The following is a 20280-nucleotide window of genomic DNA, read 5'->3' as shown; positions in this document are numbered from 1 at the left end:
CGGGACTATGCGGTTTAAACATCGTTTACAAACAAGCTTGATTTTAACCTTGGTTTATGGAGACTGCAAAATCAATTAAGTACTTGCTGACAATGCCCTCGCATGGCATTCTGGTGGCATCTCACAATTAATGCAGCTCACGAGGCTGAGAGGGAGCTGCTTCGCACACGCCTTCTGGTTATTTAAGCTTCACTGCGACCCAGAGCTGAGTGCAGGAGCTCAGACACAGCACGCTAACGGGGAGTGTGCATCTTTAAGAAATCAGTTTGTAGGCGGTTTAACTAAAATACACCAGAGCATATGTCCATTGGAACTGAGGACCCCATCAAACCAAATTAGGCAGCAGACACCTTCCCAACCTTAAAAGCACCTAAAGGGGCAGGGGAGAAATTTCCCTCGGGCCTTTGAGTGTTTTACTGGTACGACTGCTTTCACCAGTGAAACCAACTGCACTCGGGAATGGAGGTGACAGATCTTCTCAGTCACACCACTTGTGTTGAGGAAAGAGACGCAGAGAAGCCAAGCGAACAGCCCCAGGATAGAGCAGTCGGTGAGAACTGGGACCGGAAATGTCCAGGCCTGAACCACAGAGGGCAGTCCAGCAACCTCCGAGGTCAGACTGCCTGGATTCAAGGCCCAACCGTACCACTCACAAGCTGCCAGAACTCAGGCAGCGTGAACCTCTCTAGCCTCAGTCTTCATGTCTGTACAATGGGCACAGTGATAGACCTCTATCTTAAAGGTTAATGACATAATGTAGGTAAAAACTAGCACGAGTACTCAGATGTTGATTACTATTATCAGAACTCCTTTCCCAATCCCCTACCCGACATTCTATTACACGAAACTGTTCTCAGTGCTTCCTTATCCCCAAGAATCCCTTAGGTGGGGAAGGTTATCTTTGTGCACACACCCGGGATGATGCCCCCACAAAGCGCCACGTGGGCACGTGGAACACAAGGAATGCATAACTCACGGGCCTTCCAGGATTTATCGACCCGATGGGAATGAATTTTAATTCATGGCCCACGGGAAGGGATCCAAAGACGATCTAAAAGACAAACGACAACACCGAGGTTCACGAGATTCTAAAAAGCTTCCAGAGTGCCGTAGATCCCCAGGCTGAATCAACCTAGAAGGCAGCAGAATACGGCCTGTAGCTTAGTGAACGGTGCCCTTCTCTGGCCGTGGAGATGCTGTCGTTGCAGGAAGCTGGTTGAAGAGTACACAGCCATTCTGAACTATCCCTGAAGCTTCTTGTGAGTCTGAAATTATTTCAGAATAAAAAGCTGAAATGAAAGGAGGAGGTAACATCTCAGAGTGCCAAAAGATTAAGGGGATTCTTGGCAAGCTGCCAGCACGCCAACACACTCCGTTTCCAGACGTCGTGGCCCCTTGGGAATGTGGGAAGAGATGCTGAATGAGCATCTGGAACAATTCTAAATCAAGCTACTCTGAAAGAAAAAAGTTCCTCTCATTTCTCCACTTCCTAAAATGCAGGGAAATTTATTTTTTGCTCATTGTTTAAAAATGAATCATCAACAACATAAAATGGAGATGTATATTGCTACAACGACTGATAAACATTTATTAGGAAACTTCGCCATGTTACACCCTTAAGGAGGTCCAGAAAGGACCAGAGAGAGGTTTAAAGTTTATGAAAATAATTTACAGAAACAATCTGTTGAGGCCCTACGCTGTGTTGGGTTGACCAGTTGGCCATTGGGCATCATTCCCAAGAAGAAAAGGCTACCATTACCATGGAGTGACTATACGCTGGTGGAGCAGTCCAGAGTATACTAAAAGACTGAGAGGTGGAGGACCCAGGAGGCCAGAGGACCCAACAAGCTGTTCCCATGAAGACCATAGTACCTGGCTGATGGCAGCACCTGGGGTGGGGAGGCCACCTGGGGGTCCATTCTAGGAGGAAGGGAGATGTTTGCAAGAAAGGGACAGTGAAGGGCAGGGCCCTGGAGTCGCTGAGGTTCTCATAGACAATTAGGAAAGAAACATCCAGGGTTAGGATGGGGAGAGGGAAGACCCTGCACCTGAGAGAGCTCAAGAGGAAGTCAGGTCCTAAGGAAGGGCCGGGACTTAGTCACTCGGTCAAGGCCAGGGCAGGAAAGCAGTGTGCAAGGAAGGGAGCCACACCAGCACAGGGGTTCGCTATGTCCTAGTCCCTCTCCAAAGGGTCCTCTCTCCCCAAACTGGGTGGCCTGCAATTGTCACTGAATTCAAGTTGTCAGCGGTGTGCTCACCTTTGGGATTTCACTGTCTCAGTCCTGTGTTTCTGAGTGTGGTTTCAGCTGCCCACTGAAGACTTCTCCCTCAACATGTGCTTCCATAAAAATAACTTCTGCTCACCAGCCAAACCTTAAGTGAGAGGACAGGGAGGATGGGTTTCCCTTCGTTTCTCACTAGCTCTGTGTTCTGAAAGTGCACCAGCCACGAGCCAGCCAGCACTGGGCTCGTGTTCTTCACCCAGAGACAAGACAGGAAGAAGGTGGCGCTGTGGATGCCAATCTAAAGGATGTACAACGGGGCAGAATGAACATCAAGTGTGCTCTACACCAGCTCTCCCGAGCCCATCCCATCACCAGCCCCTCTTGGGATCTTGGTGCTCGCTGTTCCCTCTGCTTGTGATGCTCTTCCCAAGCATCTAGCATCAGTGCCTTCTTGTCGTTCGAGGGTCAGCTTGGAGGTCACCCCCTTGGAAAAGCCATCCTGATCACCCAGTCAGTGGCTCCCCATCATACGGTGCTTCTTTGTTCTCTGACATTTGTGAACTTGAGACTCTCTACTCTGTGAGTGCGGAGACCCTGTCTGTCTAGTTACGGCTAGATTCCCAGCTCCTAGGACAGTGTCAGGCACAGAGCAGGTCCCAGTCACTGGAGGGTGACTCTTAAGGGAGGTGCAGAAAAGTTGGGGAACTTGAAGGCTCAGGCTCCCAAATGTTCTTCATTAATGAAATGTTCTTCATAAATGTTCTTCATTTATAAGAATTGGGGGCATGTCACTTCACCTTCATGGGTCTCGGCTTCCCCAGCTATGAAAGAAGGGTGAGCAGGACAGAAAAATGGACCAAACAGTCTGTGAGACCCTTGCTATCCCTGCACCATGGGTCAACTGTCAACTGTCCAATCTACTCTTGCCTATTCTTGCCTTTTCTTCTTTCAACCATTTGTCGTCCATCCATCCATCCATCCATTCATCCATTCTTTCCATGGGCTAGCCCTGGGGATATAACCTTGAATAAGATACACTTACTGTCCTAAAGAGATAAATAACCTCCCAGTGACAGAGATGTAATGGAGTTGATTCCTGTACTGCCCAGCTAAGCGCCAAAGGAGACTCCTGGGCCTCTGGCTGGGCTGCTATGGAGATGAGGGTGGCCCTTCTTGGAGAAACAGGGATGATATCCCACAGATGCTGCAGAGTGATGGAAAGTGTATGCTAGTTGTATCCAGGGTATCCAGTCAAAAAACCCAGGGTCACTGTCCCAAGTCCCAACACAAAATGAGGACAAAAGAGGCTCATTCCTGAAATCACTATGCGGGTCACCTGTCCCTCATCTTTGCTGTGGAAGCACTGGGAAGTGACTATGAACTCCTCGGAAGAGTGACTCTAATCTCTGCTAAGTTCCATCAGTGATCCTTAACCATAAAGCTCAGCATATGTGTGTACACACAGGCGCACACACTCACACATGTGTATGCATGCTCACACACGCACAGGTTCCCCAGGGCCCACCCCCCAAGCACTGATGTAGGATTGGAGTAGGTGTATTTCTTTCTAAAAGATCCATGGGGGTCTTGATGCAGCACCTGGATTTAAAGCCAATGAGATTCCTGAAAGTTTACTTCTTATTACACTTATAGAGGTGCATTCGATGTTAACGGTAACCATAAGAAACGTATCCGGCAGGATCTTAACAGACGATCTTTCCTAAGCATTGAGAACATTCCAGCCACCAAACACTTCTATCTACTGCATCAGAACTCCAATGGTACCTGGAAACCAAGCACTTGAAAAGCTCGTCTGGGAATGCAGCCTAGCCCCCGGGATGCAACCCCAGCCCTGGCAGAACAGTCCACCCCCCATCCCCGGAGATGTCCCCTGCAGCCCCGCATGATTCCTCCAAGTCTTTGGCCAGCAGAATTCTTTAAAAACAGCTTCCTAACGTCCCCTGGGGTCACAGCCACAGCCCCTTATTTATGGGCTTGGCCAGATCAGATAAAATGTCATTCTCTGAATTGGTTCCTAATTTAATTATTCCCCGGATAAGTGCTGGCCTTGCTGCAGGGGCAAAGACTAGAAAGGAGCTGGCGCCACGAGTTGTAGGGTTTGTGGACTTGAGACGCTCTAGAGCCTTCGAGTTGTAGGGTTTGTGGACTTGAGACGCTCTAGAGCCTTCATCAGGTCAGCACGGGTTACAGCAGTGGGCTTGGCCGGGCCATCACCCCCAACCAGCCTTCGGTCACTGCCCAGGCCAGCCAGGAGGGGGACCCGGTTTTACTAATAGCTTCTCAGGGAGAGTGTGCAAGGTAATGTACTGACCCCGAAAACCCGAATTCAAGCCTGACTCCCTCTGGCCTTTATGGGCCTCAGTTTCCCCGTCTATGAAGTGGGGCTGGCCTATGTTTCCCTGAAGCTCTACAATTCAGCCAATTCTGTGGGGGATCAGAACCCCACCTGAGAATCAAGCCTCCTCTAGGACCAGAGAAAAAGCAGGTCAAAAATAAATCAACCTTATGATTAAGAGCAAGGAAAACATACTTCATAAAATATAGCCTTAGAAATGGATATACGTCCACACAAAAGCTCGTACGTACGTGTCTGCAGCTGCACTGTTCGTCGGAGCTAAAAGATGGAGGCAACGCAAATGTCCGCCAACAGGCAGCAGGGCACACAAAATGTGGCCTAGCCATACAGAACGTCACTACTGGGCCATAAAAAGGAATGAAGGGCTGACACGTGTGACAACATGGATGAACTGGGGAAACATGCTAAATGAAAGAAGCCAGTCCCCCAAAAAGTACCTATTAGATGATTCCATTCAGATGACATCCAGAAGACAGAAATAGAAAAGAAGGTAGATTTCCACTTGCTTAGGGTTAGGGGGACGGAGTGGGGAGAGAGGAGGGGCCGAGAGCTAAGGGAAATAGGCTTCCTGTCTAATACGATGACATGTTCTAAAGTTGAATGTGGTACTGGTTGTACATATCTGGGCATATGTGAAAAAGCACCGAACTGCGTAAGTTCAGTGGGTGAATTGTATGGTATATGGCTTATATCTCAATAAAGCCGTTTTTAAAAGAAAAAGTTGAATGGGCAAAAGGTCTGTTCCCCAATTTTAAAAAACAAATCCAATGAGAACTTGGCAACACACACACACACACACACCTACACAGCCCTGCAGCTTCCTTAACAGGTCCAAAGGCATGGAGCTGATTTTCGGTGGGCAAATCTTCTCCTTCCATAAACCAAGAAAAACTGCTGACTCAGAAGAAGGCAGGACTGCATTTTTCTATTGATTTGTTTCTGTTTTAACAGCCAAAAGCAAATTTATTTTCTACCAGCCAAAGGGCAACCAAGGTCTCCTCTACCTTTTAATATATCATCTTTATTCTTGAAGCCAAATAGGATCCCATTCAAAGGATCTGTGGCTTTACAACTGGCACCTGCCAGCAGATAACTGGCGGGGGGAAGGTGGCTGGAAGATACTTCCAATGAGGAGGTCCCACTTGCTAAGCTCCCACTCTTCTTTCACACATCTTTCCACATCTCACTTCTCCCAGGAACTGCTACAGCGTGGGCATAAGTACTCTTCAGAGTCAGGATGACAGAAATGGCGGGCTGATCCCTCCCTTCATCCTCTCATTTATTCCTGCTGGTAACTTTCTTAGGCAAGTTCAGCATGTCCTAAAAGCAGCTATTTCCTCTGACTTTCAAAACAGTGCATTGGACGGGGCCTTTCCGGAACATATCATCCTTATTAAGAACTGTGACAGAGAATCAGAAGGGTCAGGTCATCATGGGTCGGGCTAAGGATGACCACAGAAGTGGCAGCCAGGAGTTTGCCACGGTTCCAGAACACCCTGGCACACAGGAAGAGGGACCTTCCTCACCAAGGGTGCACCATTTCTGAGCCCTTTCTAAGCCCAGCTGATGTGTCTTTCAGGCACAGAATGTTCCCTGACGGACCAAAGGATGCACCCAACAGGGAAAGTTCCATGCTAAATACTGGATGGTCTACCAGGGGCAGCGCAGGGGCTACAATCCAGCTGCCCACTCCTCTCCCCTTGAACCACACCCCACTTCACGCCCTCTCCAGAGTGGGGCTCAGCATCCTGGGGCCCCGGGAAAGGAAAGACTTCCAAGAAGACATATGCCTAACACCACACAGCCAGGACACTATGCCCTTTGCAAGACAGAGAGGGAGAAGGCGAAATTGGGAGAGAGGGAGAAGGTAGAGGACTCCTGTGCCTCCACTAGTCTCAGTCCTGGGGCAACAATGTGCGATGGGCAGAAGAGAACCTGGTGCCCAGGCTGGATGGGGGAAAGGAAGGCCCTGGTGCCAGCCAGCCAGGGGCCACAGCTGGGGGACTGGGGCTCCACCAGGACCCTACCTGCTCCCCTGTCCCACTGGCCCTTCACTTGTGATGATAGAAAGGTTGCCAGGTAGGAAACAGGTGAATGAGGGGCTGGCTTATCCACCAGGTTGGCCCTCTCAGACAGACCATTTGCTGAGACTCTGGGAGAGGGCTTCCTTTGAGAGCAGCCTCAGAGTTTCGAGAACGACGCCCCCTGTGCACACACACACGCACATGCACACGCAGAGCCACAAACAGAGGCCTGGCCCAGCCCCACTGCAGCCCCCGTCTCTCACTCCAGAGCAGAGCCAGCAGCCAGATGAGGGGTGATATTCTGCCACCAGCATCTGAGCTGTTCTCCTCAGGAAAATTTGAAAGCTAAGCTGCTCCCAAGACTCTTGGGAGATGAAGGAAGAGAACCCACCAAGCCCTCAGAGTTTAACCGTGAAACAGAAATGAGAACTTCCTGCCCCCCACGCCAGACCACAGAAAGGACACCATCCTCCATTCTTCCCAACGTCTTCCTAAAGCAACAGCACTTCTGAAATTCAGCATCTGCTTACGTGACGCAGAGATGAGTCAGCGGGAGCCAATCCCCCACCTGGAGGCCCAGGAAACTGAGGACAGAGGAGCCAGATGATCCCATAACCCCGAGGGACCTCGTGCAAAACTTCGCTTTCTGGGAGTGGCTGCATGATGAGAAGTGCATGTTGGGAAAGATTCCCCAGGGCAACCCCGCTTTCTTGAGATCCCTTCTGTGCACAAAGCCAGCAGGGTTCTGTGTGTACATTTGGAAGACTCTGTATATAAACAGGTTCACAAATCAGAGCAAATGATCCTCTGTAGACCAATAGTCTGATTTTTGGCTTGGAAATTACACTCCCTATAAATACACGCCAGGACATACTTTATATTCTTAATGCAAATATTTACATTCCAAACAAAGATGCAGGGAACATCAAGACAAGCTTTCTCTACCCAACGTAAGAAACACTAAGGGCCCCACATTCTTGCCTGAGTAGATGTGGCTCCTGCTTGTGTTTCTGAAACACCAGCCAAGTTTCCATACTGTTTTTCCCAAGACTCTCAAGACACAAAACCCTGTGGTTACTACCTTTTAATAGCCCAAAACCTAATGCCAGGAAATCCAAGGTTGTTCCATTATGCTCTTGACTCCTCCTGAAATTCAGTGACAAGTGTTAACCCTCCTATGCCATGCTACCAAATTGGGGACCCTCTTCTGTGTCCTGGGCACACACCCAGAAGCCCACGTGTGGTCCGAAATACCCTTTCTCCAGGAGAAGCGGGCTTTTGAAAGGCCCATGTTAACTTGATGCATTAAATGAACAAATGGCAGACTCCCGTGCCCAGGGGTCGGCCCGGCTGTGAGTGGGCCCCCAGACACCCTCTGCCCCCTTGAGAGACTCAAAGGTAACACTTTTCTGAGGGGAGGGAGATGTGTGGGAGAGATGGTAATAGTTATTGGCAAAGGCTTCCCGCAGGTGGTTATGGGGAGACAGGGGGCCCACGCAGGTTCAGGCCCTATGAAGGAACCAAGAGCAGGTGGAAAAGGTTGTCCAGGCCTAGGCCAGTACCTCCTAACGCAGCCCAAAGTCAGAATGTAGCCTTGAGGCCCACGACTAAACCTTATCTCAGTTTGGCTAATCACTCCTACAGATAACAACACACCGTTGATAAGCCTCATTGTCTAACCTCAGTGCCAGCTGTCTCCCTCCACTGCATGCCTGAAAGGTGCCATCTGTCAGCACCCCGCCCCCAGGGGCCAGGCCCTGGGCTCAGACTTAATAGTCCCAAGACTAGGGTTGGGGGGACTCTTCCTTCCCTCTCCTGGGGTCTGCACCTGGTGGGGTCGGCACCATCCCAGGAGTGTAGATGGAGGACCTGGACATTGCAGGGTCAGCATTTGGCCTGCTGGCTGCCTGCAGAGGAGGGGTCGCCCCAGGACAGGCTTCAGCCTTCCCGTTCTGCCTGCAACCAACCAGGAGAGGTCAGCCAGCCCGACTGCCTGATTCTCAGTTTAGGATTACGGTGCCCGCTCACCCACCAGTTCAACCACATTCCCCAACGTCAGCTTCAGTGGGGAGCACCAGTGGGGAGCAAACCTCACGTTTTTATCCCCACCCATCCTCCGCCTGCCCACTCTCTCAGTAGGTTCAGAACTCAGCCAGGAAAGAGGGGTTCAATTTGAGGGGCTCCTCTGAACCCTAAATTGTACTATTTCTAATATTCAAACCATACTACAAGGTAGAAATTACTAACCACTTTTACAGATAAGAAAACTGAGGTACAAGGAGATTAGGCCACTTGCCCAGGGTCACAATAACAGAATAAAGAAGCACAGGAGAGACTCGTGGAAGGCGGGTCGGCCTGGAGCCCATGCTCACCTACCCCCAAAGCTGCCCAGGCTAAGAGAACATCGGTGGGCAGCAAGCGTCTGGTTGATGGGCACACAAAGGTGCTGCTGCACTTACCCTGCGTCAGCCTGGGCGCGTTAGCAGGTGTCAGGAGGGGCAGGCAGGACTACAGGCCCCTTCTGTCGAGGGGGGAGGCCAGACTACACCTTCGGAAACCTCTCAGACCGGAGTTGCAGGTTCTAACTGCCTAGCAAAGACGCCCAGAGCCCAGGCCCTTGGGGCAGCAGAGCAGGACAGAACTTTCCGGAGATCCAGGGCTGCCCGGGAGGGATGGAGCCGCCACCTCTCATGGCCTTTCCTCCCTCTCAGGGGCCACGCCACTATCTTTACGACCACAGGGAGCAAAATGGAGCAGCGGGCGTCTATTCCATTTCAAGAGAAAATGTGAAACCACCGGTTCCAGCATATCGTATGAAAAAATAATTGCGCCTGGCCTGCATCTCATTATTTGCCCTTGCTGGGGTATTTTCCAGGCACCAGGGCGACGAGGCTGCCTGTTTCAATATTTTCATCACAAACACAATTCTGGAAAGCGGCCAAGTTTCCATTATAATGACACCTCTGCTTTTGAGGATCTGCCAGCCCTGCTTCCTTCCTGGACCGGGATGAGTTCTGCAAACCTAAAATAGGAGTCAGGGACAGCCTGCCCAGCAAGCAGGCCCCCCCACGCCTGCTCGGGGCTCTTTGAGGCTTCAAGTGCGGCTCACTATGTGACATTCAAAAGCTACCCCAACGCATTCCAGCGAGAGCTGCCGGGTCTGCCCCCTGCCTAACTGCATCAAGTGGGAACTCAGCCTGACGGGTCCCCAGCCTGTCCGCAATGCCCACTGAGAGGGTCTCGGAGGGCAGCTGTGTGCCCAGCCCCCTCCTGGCACAGATGAAGAAACAGCCCAGAGACGTGAAGCAACAAGCCCGAGAACTCACTAGAATCCAAGGTGTCCTGAGGCTCCTGGCCTCAGGGGGTGTCAGGGAAGGTTTTGAGGTAGAATATGCTAAAAGTCCTGGCACTCCTCCCCAAATATGCACACCTACATAAAAACCGCACGTGCAACTTCGGGGGGTCCGGAGACTTAACCCCTGGTTAGGAGCATTACAGAAAACCCCCCAGAGCCGATGTTTACTGCGCACTTACTGTGGGCCAGGCGTGGCTCCAAGCACGTGGCAGGTATGCACTCACTCGGAGGACCCCAGCTCTGAGGCCAGGGTGTGAAGTCCTCTGGGCCAGGCAGCCAGGCCTTCCCCAGGCCTGAGGCCTCCAGTCACAGCATTGCTAACTCTGCCTAGTTCCGGCTCCACCTCGCCCACTCACCTGAGAGCTGCCTCCTGCTAAGGAGGCTACGTGCTGCGGCCACATGCACCTGGCCCCCCGGGGCCTGCCCCAGGGGGCAACGCTCATCTGTGATGCCGATTGCCGCCACTGCTGCTGCCCAGTTTCCTCCACAGCCCTTTCAAGGCCAGCACAGACTGAGAACCAGCTTGCCGCTGCCCCTCCCCCAGCTTCTGCTGGCTGGGTCACACCTGCCTTCCCCTTCCCCACCCCCACTTCACTCCTTCCTCCAGCCCACTCCTGGTTCTGCCCTCCCGTGCCTCGCCTCCGAGGGCTAAAACTTGGTCTGTGTGATCTCAAAGGGCCTCCCCCTGCTCTAAATGAGAGAAAGGGGGACACCTGCCTGAACTGCCTGGCTCAGGGCTGGCCAGGAACCAGCAGGAACCCAGCAAAAGACAGCTTTTGTGATCGAATGTCTTCCTTCCCAACCCCAGTACTTAAAAAAAAAATTCTGTATTGGCCCAAGTCAACACAAAACCTCTACTTTTCTTCCTGGATATGTAGACTGGATACAGTAGGCAGGTAACTGCCACGTCTGTGCTGCCTTTCATGCCGTGAAAACACAGGTGTACACATAAATCATCTTGTCCTGGCGCTATATTCAAGGGAGGAGCGTCTCCGGAAGGAAATCAGGCCCCAGCTCTGCAGGACAATGAAGAAATGCATTGTGTGGATCCAAACGCGCCCCCCCAGTACCTGGGGGGCTCAGCACGAACACAAGCTCTTCATTCGGAGAACAGAAACAGGGCCACCACGGGAGCCAGTCAACGGCACCCCCACTCCAGGCCGGGAGGGAAGATGGGCGTGAGACCGCTACCAGCCACGGAAAGGGTCCCTTCGGGTGCCCGCTGACCGACTGCTCAGACGTGACACTCCCACGCCAGCAGCTACTTTTGAAAAAAGTTTCTGCCTTTAGTATTTAAGGAGACTCCTCTCTCACACAAATGGGTTCCACGTGGCATCTGTGAAACCCTGGGCCTAAGGGGGCAAGAGGGAGGGACAGGGTCTGGAGGTGTGGACGGGAAAAGCAGAGCTGCCAACCTGTCTGTTCGTCTGGGAGCATCCCGGGGCCCCGGCCCAGCCTGGAGGGATGAAGGAGCAGGCCGAGGAGCGGGGGCCGGAGACCTGGACTGATTATCCACCATACCGCCTGTGTGAACTGGGGGCATCACCCCACTGCTGTGAGCCTCAGTTTCCACATCTGTTAAAGGAGACGAGTCCCCCATAACCCATCCCTCTCTAGCGCTCTCCCTTGCCTTCTTGTCCTTCCCGGCTCTTCACACCACTCACGGTTCATTTGTCGGCCTGACACAGGCATTTTTGTCTGTTCCCCAAAGGCTGAGGCGATGTCTGTCTTATCCCCAGACTCTCAACTAAGGGATCTATTTGGTAAATGAAATTATCTGAAAAGTTTTATGCACAGTGCCACTTTCCACACGACGGGATCCATCCAACAGCTCTTGGATGAGTACATGACCCACCAGACTGTGAGGGAGGCTGGCACGCAGCCACAGGCCCGATGCACTCCGGTCAATTCCTCATCCCTCAGCCCTCGGGGTGTGTGGCCCCTGTGTCCCACCATGTGTCACATCTCTCTGACAGCGGCACACCATTCCCAGGACACACACACAACCAGATGTCAAGCCCCGCCAGCACACTCACCTAACTCTCTACTCAACTTCGAGAATCTGAGCCCACACTTAAAGATGCAGGCTTGGGAATTCCCATGAAAATCGACAAGACCTTTCAAGTCTGTTTCCTTCCCCAGCTGGCTGGAGCCAAGACAAAGCTGCCTTCTACAAGTGAGTCATGGGCTCACCTGTTCAGGGCGGCCCAAACTCCTCTCCCCATCCCCCTGACTATCAAGGGCAACAGCCAGGCAGGCCCTAGCTGGCCACCATCCAATCCCAAAGCAGCACTGATCCAAAGCTTCTGGGAGTGCAGGCTCAAAGGGCCTGGGGCTCCTGGGCCCAGCCCCCACGGCTACCTTGGAGTTTCTTAGCTGCTCCTCTCCAAACACCAGATAAGCAGAGTCCCCTCCCCAGCCTTGCCTGCAAGCAGCGCCTCTTCCAGGGGCAGGGATTCCTCTTCCCTCTGTCGGGCATCTGCCTCGCCTCTCTGGCCGGAGGAGCAGCAGAGGATGACAAGGCCACAGAGACAGCAGCCCTCCCCGTGGCCACAGTCACAGGGCTGGGATTCTTGGGCCACAGGCTGGGTCGGGAACCACAAGCTCTAATCGCCAAACAGAAGCAGGGTACCTGTGTGATGATGGGACCCCAGGATCCTGGATGAATGAACCCTGCTTGCTGCTCTCACACGCCAGCTCGACGCCCGGAGGCATGAAGATGTCGTTGAATTTCCTTCAGGAGGCCCCAGAGATAACCAGCCCCCACCGTGGAGGGAAGATCGGACCCTCAGCTCCACTTCTGCTCAAGGGCGCGCTGAGGGAGACTACTGCAAGCCGCTTCACTTCGCTGCCTCGGTTTCCCCATCCAGGAGGAGGCAAGCAGAATTTTCCTGCCAATCTTTCAGGGTTATTAGAAAAACTCATTTTTTAAAAAAACTGCCTAATTTGAGAGGCATTTTTATTCCGATACTACCTTAAAATCATGTATAATCTGTACTGTGCATCAATCTAGACACCCTGATTCAACAGTTTGTAAAATCAGTAAGTGCCATGTTCTGGAAGGGAGGCTTCCTGACTTTGCAATGCGGGTGGGGTGGGGGGCGAGTAGGAAAGCTGGGGATGGAGAATGGTGTGGGAGGGCCCGAGAGAAACTTCGGCAGATCTCCGGTTCCTCCCGGGCCCCTGGGGCGGGGCGGGGGGGGGGTGCAGGTGCGCTCAGCCCGCCTTTCTGCTCCAACACCGGTGGCTGCCCTCCCAGGAACCGCAGCTGAGGAGCAGCGGGCTACAGACAGAGACCCAGTACCAGAGCGCGCCCCTCTGCGCAGCCTCACGGAACGCGGTGCCCCATCCCTTCGCGGGGCGTCCTGGGGCTTCCTGGAGATACAACTTCATGCCCGAAAACTCCGTGCCACTACCTCACCCAACGTAAATCAGGCGAAGGGCCCCGGGGCACGGGGAATGTCGGAGCCCAAGGAACGGGTCTCAGCCCCAGCCTTGACCTCCCCTTCGCGAAGCCCGCTACACGAGGCGCGGACATCCAGCTGCCAGCAGCTGGCAAGCAAGCCCATCCTTCAGTGTCAACACGGCCGCTCCAACCGCGCGGGCCGATCCGGGCGGCGGGGCGGAGGGGCAACTGGGCACCAGGACCGGGTTGAGCAGCCGCGCCGGGGACCCAGGCGGCCCCGAGCCCTAAACACGCAGGCACAGGGACGCGCGAACGCCGGCCAATCCCGTTCGCCCGGAGGAGTCGGAAGGCGCTTCCACAGCTCTTCATTCATCCCCCAAAGGCGAGGTTCCCTTGCACCGGCACCTCCGTCCCACGATCCCAGGGAGCTCTCAGGGGGCTCCAAGGGGGCCAACTGCGCCACAACCCACCACCCCTCCTCCCATGGCCACCGCGTCCTCTCCACCCCACACACAACCCCGCAGACTCGCGCCCCATCGCGATCGCCAGCGTCGCCCCCGCGCAGGGGCCGCTGCCACCCCGGCTGCCCACAGCTTCGCCGCCCCGCCACGCCACTCAGACCTGCTGCGCTGGGCTCGCCGCGCCCAGGCCCTTCAGGGACGCCGCGCCGCCACGAGGAAGCGCCAGCAACTCCCGAGTCTCTCTGCTTCCCGAACCGCGGCCCGGAGAAAGGAGGCGGCAGGGGGCGGAGGGCGGAGAGGAAAGGGGAGGGAGTGGGGAGCAAAAGTTCAGGCTGCTCTGGGCCCGACCGCGCCCCCGTCTCCTCCTAGGCCCGCCCCCGCGGTCCCCACCCCCGGAACCCGGTACCACAGGCTTCAGCGTCTGGGACACCCAGTCCCTAAACGCACCCCCACCCCGCATGCCTCCCCACGGAGAGCAGTTGCGACAGAGCAGTCGCGAGACTGGAGCCGGGGATTGGGAGGTGGCTCGGAGCCAGAGTCGGGGAGAGAGTGACGGTGGCCCACCTACCTGCCTCGGCTGGCGCCTGGAAACTTCCCCGAAGTGTGCGAGGAAGCGGAGCACTTGGCTGGGGAATCCCAGTGCCCCCGCCGCCCCGACCCCTCACCAACCCTACGCGCGCTCACTGAGTGAAAACACTGGTCTGTCTGTCTGTCTGTCTTCTGCCTGCAGCTCCCAGAGCGAGGTGGTGTGGGGGCGCCCACTCCTGGGACCGTTTTTCTGTTCAGCCGACCCGCGTGTGCCCCGTAGCGTGCGCCCCCCGCAGGCCTCTGGCTGTCCGCAGCGCCACCACCCCACCGCCAGGTCCCCGGTCCCCAAGCTCCAGCTGCATTCTCTGGAGCCAGGGAGGGGGCGTGCGAGCCCCGGCTCCACTGGCGGCCAGCCCTTCCCCATGGATCCCCGGTGAGCGGAGCTCCGGTAGCACGGCAGGACCGGTGGCGAGGGAACGCTATCCGCTGGAAACAGCGGTAGCCTTGTGGACACCCAGCCCAAACCTGTCTCAGCTCGTCGCGCTCGCAAGTTCATTGTCTGCCTGGGCCGCCGCTGTCATCACCATTGCGCCCGGAGCGCCGCGGGGAGTCAGGCTGCCGAGCAGCCTCTGCTGGCCGGGACTCCCTTCGCCCAGCCCCAGTCGCCGCCGGCACTGCCCGGCGGGAACGTGGAGGGGCGCTGGAGCCTGGAGTCAGACACCCACCCGCAGCTGTTCTCCGCCCCCATCCCTGCTCCTGGAAACCAACTTGTACCTGCGAGACCCGAGTCCAGCCCGGAGCCTCTGCGGCTCCGGCTCCGCGGGAGCGCGCCCAGCCCTGCACCTCCAGCCCCGCATCCAGGGCGCGTCAACCTGACTCCCCGAGCGCAGGGAGGAAAAGTTTGGGAGTGACGTGCAGATGGCGAATGAAACATCCGAAGAGAACCCTCCCCCGCCCTGTGTGGCGCGGACACACACCAGCTCCAGTCTGGAATGCGAGATTAAGGCGTGTGCACCGAGCGGTGTGTTTGGTCCCTGCCCTCTCGCCTTCCAAGTAAACACGGCCTGGGTGATGCGGTGATGTCTCAAAGAGAAAGCAAACCGAGCCCCCTAAAGTCTGCCAGTGACATCCTACCAAAGACGTTTTTTAACGAACGGGGCGGTCTGGAGCCAGCCCATACATTGATATTCAAGGCCACTGGCGCTGGCGTGTTCTGCGCCCTCTGTTGTATTTTTTGCATCCCGGGAAGGCTCTCCGGGTTCTTGAGCCCGGCGTGTTTGCTTCTGTGGGGAGGAAAAGCTTGGCGGACCCCGAGCGCCACTGCCTGCCGCAGTGGCCGCGAGGCGGCTGCTCCAGAAGCCACCTGGGCTGCCCGAGGTCACAGAAGCAGCATCAGTGGTCCAGTCCCCGGATTCTGGGCTGAAGACGCCATCAGTTAAAGAAAAGACACTTTGAATTCTGGAAGACTCAACTCAAGGGGCGCTTAGAGCACCAAGCCCGGCCTCTCGGGAAACAGGTCCAAGGGACAGAAAAGAATCCTTGTCTTCAGTCACGCAGCCCTTTGCCTGCCCATGTCCCCATGGCCACAGTCCAGAACACTCCTCCTTAAATCAACCAGAAGTGGAGCCCAAAGCGCTTCCTAGCCCAGTGCTTGCACACCACCCAGGGGTGCTTCCTGGCAGTGCCTTGCTCCCCCTCCTTTTCCACTTCTCCTTAAAAAAAAAAAAAAAAAAGGTGATCTTTAGTGCTTGAGGCTTCATCTCAGCCCCCCTCCCCCCCAGAAGCAATAGCCTGTCTGCATGCGTGCCAGTTCACGCAGAGGTCACATCAGAGGACCACAGCTGCCAATGGGGAGATGGGATGAGAGGGCCCTTCTTCAAAACTGCACCTTGTTTCTCTGCAAACAATGCTGCTTCCATTAACTCTACAAGGAAAGACTAATGAAGCAAAGCGACCAGCCTTAAAACCTCAGACTGGATTGCTTTTTCCATATAGACGCCACTTGGCGATTTTGGTTCTTTCTTTCTTTCTTTTTTTTTTTTAAACACAACGCTGTTTCTGGAAATACAATGAGCTGCTTTTTGCAGGGTTCATAATTCCCAATAGATGATGATGCCATTTTTCAAGGTCTTAACACACGTTGTGGCTTTGGGGCTTATTTATTAGCTCCCCCAAAAAAAGCCTGCCTTTCAGTGAGGTTTATATACTCAAGTAATTGCATCAGGGGACCCAATGCAGGGCGCTGTGAAAAGGGTTGGTTGTACATGCGTCTGCAGGGAAGGCCCTGGGCCAGGCAGCTGTCAGACCAGAGTGTGCAACGGGTTTAAACAAACACAGGGAAGGTTCTATGGAAACACGGAGGAGGAAATCCCTCCTGTTAGGGCGGGTGCAATATTATTCCACCACCGCACACGCCGCCCCGCCGTCTTTCCTCTCCTCCGTCCAAGTAAACACACGACTCTGTATGGAGATGGCGCTGGGCCCGCCCAGACCACTTTCAAATTCAGGTGTCAGAAATCACAGCTGACATGGAGCAAATTGTTTTTAAGTAAAATCACGGAGCCACTTTGATACGAATTCCTCCAAGGGATTTCCAAAGGTATTTATACACATGCCCGAGATTAACTGCAGGGCGGGTTTTTCCCTCAGCATTAATTTCAAAATATACCCAAGAATTGCACTTGAGCCTGTTATCCTGGAGAGTTGAGAAAACACCCATTAGCAAGAGGTTAAAAAAAAAATGCAGATAATTTGAGAAAACAAATATCCCCTCCCCGTATGCACACTATTAAGATATCATAATTCCGGAGTTAAATCGCCTGCGTTCAAACCCTACGTCCCGTATCTACCATGGGAAGTCACTTGGACAAGTCACTTCTAGAGCTGGATTGATTTATTTATCTCATGTGAAGGGGAGCACGACTGGTCTACATCCTTGTCACAGTCTCATAGTACATAGATACTCTTCCCCATTCCTTGACTTTGGACTTGGCCACCTGACTTGCTTTAGACAATGAGGTTTGGGAGCATGTGACTGAATCAGAGGCTTGAAGTATGTAGGAGGCTGGGCTTGCTCGCCTCTGCTCTGGTGGTCCATCATGAGAAGAATGTGTCCCCAGAAGCTGCTGCCTCTTCCAGCCAGGTTCCAGAAAGAACTCACGTGGAGCAAACGTGAACTCAACTTGTAGGCTAGGGCCAAGCTGGACTCAGAGCTGCCCCAGCTGACCCACAGACACGTGAGCGAGGGCCGGGGAGGGGGGAATGCTTGCTGTAAGCCAGTGGAGTTTTATTAGACGGCATTATTGCGGAGTAGCTGACAGACACAGTTACTCAGTGGGCTGCTGTGAAGATTAACAACAACACATTTGACAAATACCAGGCACAATTCCTGGGACATAGAAAGAGCTCGGAACTATTAGCTCGTATTAGTAACCGACATCGATGACAGCAGACTTGCACAGTAACGTAACTCTTCTAACTGATTCATTGAATCAGTGAGCACATATTACTTGAATAACGATTCTGTAAGAGACAGGGCAAAGGTACCGCCAAACTGGAAGACCAGGGACCTGCCACAACCCCCAAATCACAGTCATGTGCTCATTCATTCATTCATTCATTCAGCAGACAGTTCCTAACACCTACTGTGTGCCGCCCACAGGAGTGACGGTTGGAGCTATTAAGATGACCGCGTCTCCAGGCCCGCCAAGGATGAGGGCCTCCAGGCCCCACCAGGCGGCCAGTCCTCTGCTGAGCCCTTTCCCTTCCTGCATCACTTGACCCTCACAACAGCCTTGTGAGCCAATATCATGTATCCCCATTTTTCAGGCAGGAAGACCAAGGCCCAGACATCAAGCAACATAAGGAAAGGACCTCAGCCACTCCTTTACTGTGTGCTAGTGCCGATAGTTCAAGCCAGCAGGAGGGACACCGGACAGGGAAGTGCAGTGAGAACGGAGAAAAGGGGGGAACACAGCCGGGGTCACTCTCCATGCCGCGCCTGTGCGAGGTGCTCAGGAAAGGCTGAGGCTCCGAAGGTCAGGCTTTGCTCCTGCCACCAGGGTCTGTGAGCCCCCGAGCCCCTCGCTGCCCTCAGTTTCTCCAACCGCAGGGGAAATGACCTTGAAAGCTGCAGCTCTGGCACTTTATAGAGCTGCGAATTCAGGAGGAATTGCTGCAGAAAGTCCATTTTAAGGGGGTGAAGGGATGAAAATCACAGTTCCGGGAACCGTTCCAACAATGCCATAGTGGGGACAGCAGAGCGGAGGCCAGGCCTTGGGCACTACTCACTATAGGCGCCAGCTCTCCCCCACAGCCTTGCCTTTGGTCACTCCATCATTAGAACACTGAGGCTGGAGCCCTTGGGGTCTTCCACCTGCCTCCCCTTAGAATGCAGTGCCCCCGAGGGAAAAGCCATTTGAGATGCCAAAGGCCTTCATTATCAGCTAGCGAGTCAATTTTCAGTTAACACTTTTGCAGAGACTGGGATGAGGTTTCAATTCACCTTCACCTTATTCCTACACGGGAGATTGTTTCCAAGGGGACAGTACGGGGGTGGGGGGGGACAGGGCAGGGCTGCTGGACTCAGAGTCCATTTGCTGGGACGAGCTGTGCCTGCATGAGGTGGGGAGGGCCTGGGGGGTCAGGGCACAGGCTCTCAGATTCATTTTGGTAGACCTGGCTTCAGATCTCTGCCGCCCACCTGCCTCCAGCCCTGTGACTTTGACAGATTTAGACTTCTCGGCAACCTGAAGTGCATTTCAATTTCATAAATTTAGAAATACTCTGGTTAGACAGATTCCTTCTGCAGTAACACATCCATTAAGTGCACTTTAAGCCAATTTCAGTATGCTAATCCATCACAAATCGACGCGAAATTTAGCTTTTTGCGAAAGATCCAAGACCTCTACTGAATTTAGGATACTAACAAACAGTGGTCCCTTAAAGCTGCAGCCTTCAACTCTGCAGCAAAACTTCAGCGAAGCGAGGGATAGGACCAGTTTTAAACAAACATCTGAACTTGTGTGTTCGTGTGAGAGCTGTTTACCCGAATGGGGACCCCAGGGACAATTCCTTACTCCAAAGATGTGGCCACTGCTTGCAGTTTGGGGCATTTACAATATTTCGGAGTTCCCTCCTGAGAAGACTGACAGACCGTCAGCCCTTGGAGGGCAGAAACGGAGTCCTAGCTCTACTTTCCCAGCCCCTAGCTCAGAGCCTAGCACAGCCGACAGGCCCTGTGCATGCCCGGCACACGCACGGTGCATGACCCGGTTGAAATCTAGCTTGAGTGGCGACTTGTCCAACAGACTTCATAAGGTTTTCACTATTTCCTAGATTCAAATGTTCTCCCCACCAGTGATATTGGGGGTCGCAAAAGCACAGTCAGAAAGCTCTGGAGGAAATTAGACCAAGACCCCGAGTGATTTTAATGATGACAGACAGCATCGTCAGAATGGTGCCCCGCTTTATTCTGCAGTGTGTGCGGCCAGGCGGGAACTATGGTCAGTAATTGACGACACAAAGAGCCTACAGGTGAAGAAAGAGGCATAACGTCATTGTTCTCATGGGCTGAGACTCTGTTGCTACCAGTTGTTGAAGAGAGGGTCTATTATCTAGATGTCTTTCGCTACATAATAGACATTTCGCCAATAAAGCTGACAGCCGGTAGCGTTTGTATTTTCAATGCTTCTGTCATAAGATCTAACAGCAAAAATGGGCTATTGACTAGGGAAATTTAGAGTTGCATTGCCTGCCCTAGATGTGAAATACCTGAGCCTCCAGAAGAAATTTCATTTTCCTGGTTGAGTGTTTCATGCCGTCAAATGTTAACAAAGTGGCGTGTGGGAGCCAATGGGAATGACACACCCATACGCAGAGTCTCCTCTCCATTGTTGGCGATTT

The 20280-nt window shown here is 53.6% G+C and overlaps 1 protein-coding gene across 6 annotated transcripts in view; it reads right to left on the bottom strand.

Annotated features, from left to right (window-relative positions):
• Nucleotides 1-15456, bottom strand: part of CHST15 (carbohydrate sulfotransferase 15) — a 74218-nt gene extending 58762 nt beyond the window's left edge. For 2 of the 6 annotated variants that reach the window (XR_011651082.1, XM_024555495.4), the window contains exon 1: nucleotides 14009-14143. The gene's annotated coding sequence lies outside the window, so the exon portion shown is untranslated. Of the gene's footprint in view, nucleotides 1-14008; nucleotides 14144-14416; nucleotides 14496-14901; nucleotides 15038-15150; nucleotides 15315-15353 lie in introns of those variants that run through there. The other 4 variants (XM_045191481.3, XM_024555496.4, XM_045191478.3 and 1 more) reach the window with 4 other exon arrangements.
• Nucleotides 15457-20280: the final 4824 nt, after the last annotated feature.

This window comes from Desmodus rotundus, chromosome 4 (assembly GCF_022682495.2).
Source record: "Desmodus rotundus isolate HL8 chromosome 4, HLdesRot8A.1, whole genome shotgun sequence".
Classification (NCBI taxonomy): Eukaryota; Metazoa; Chordata; class Mammalia; order Chiroptera; family Phyllostomidae; genus Desmodus; species Desmodus rotundus.
This window is presented reverse-complemented; position numbering and strand designations above follow the sequence as displayed.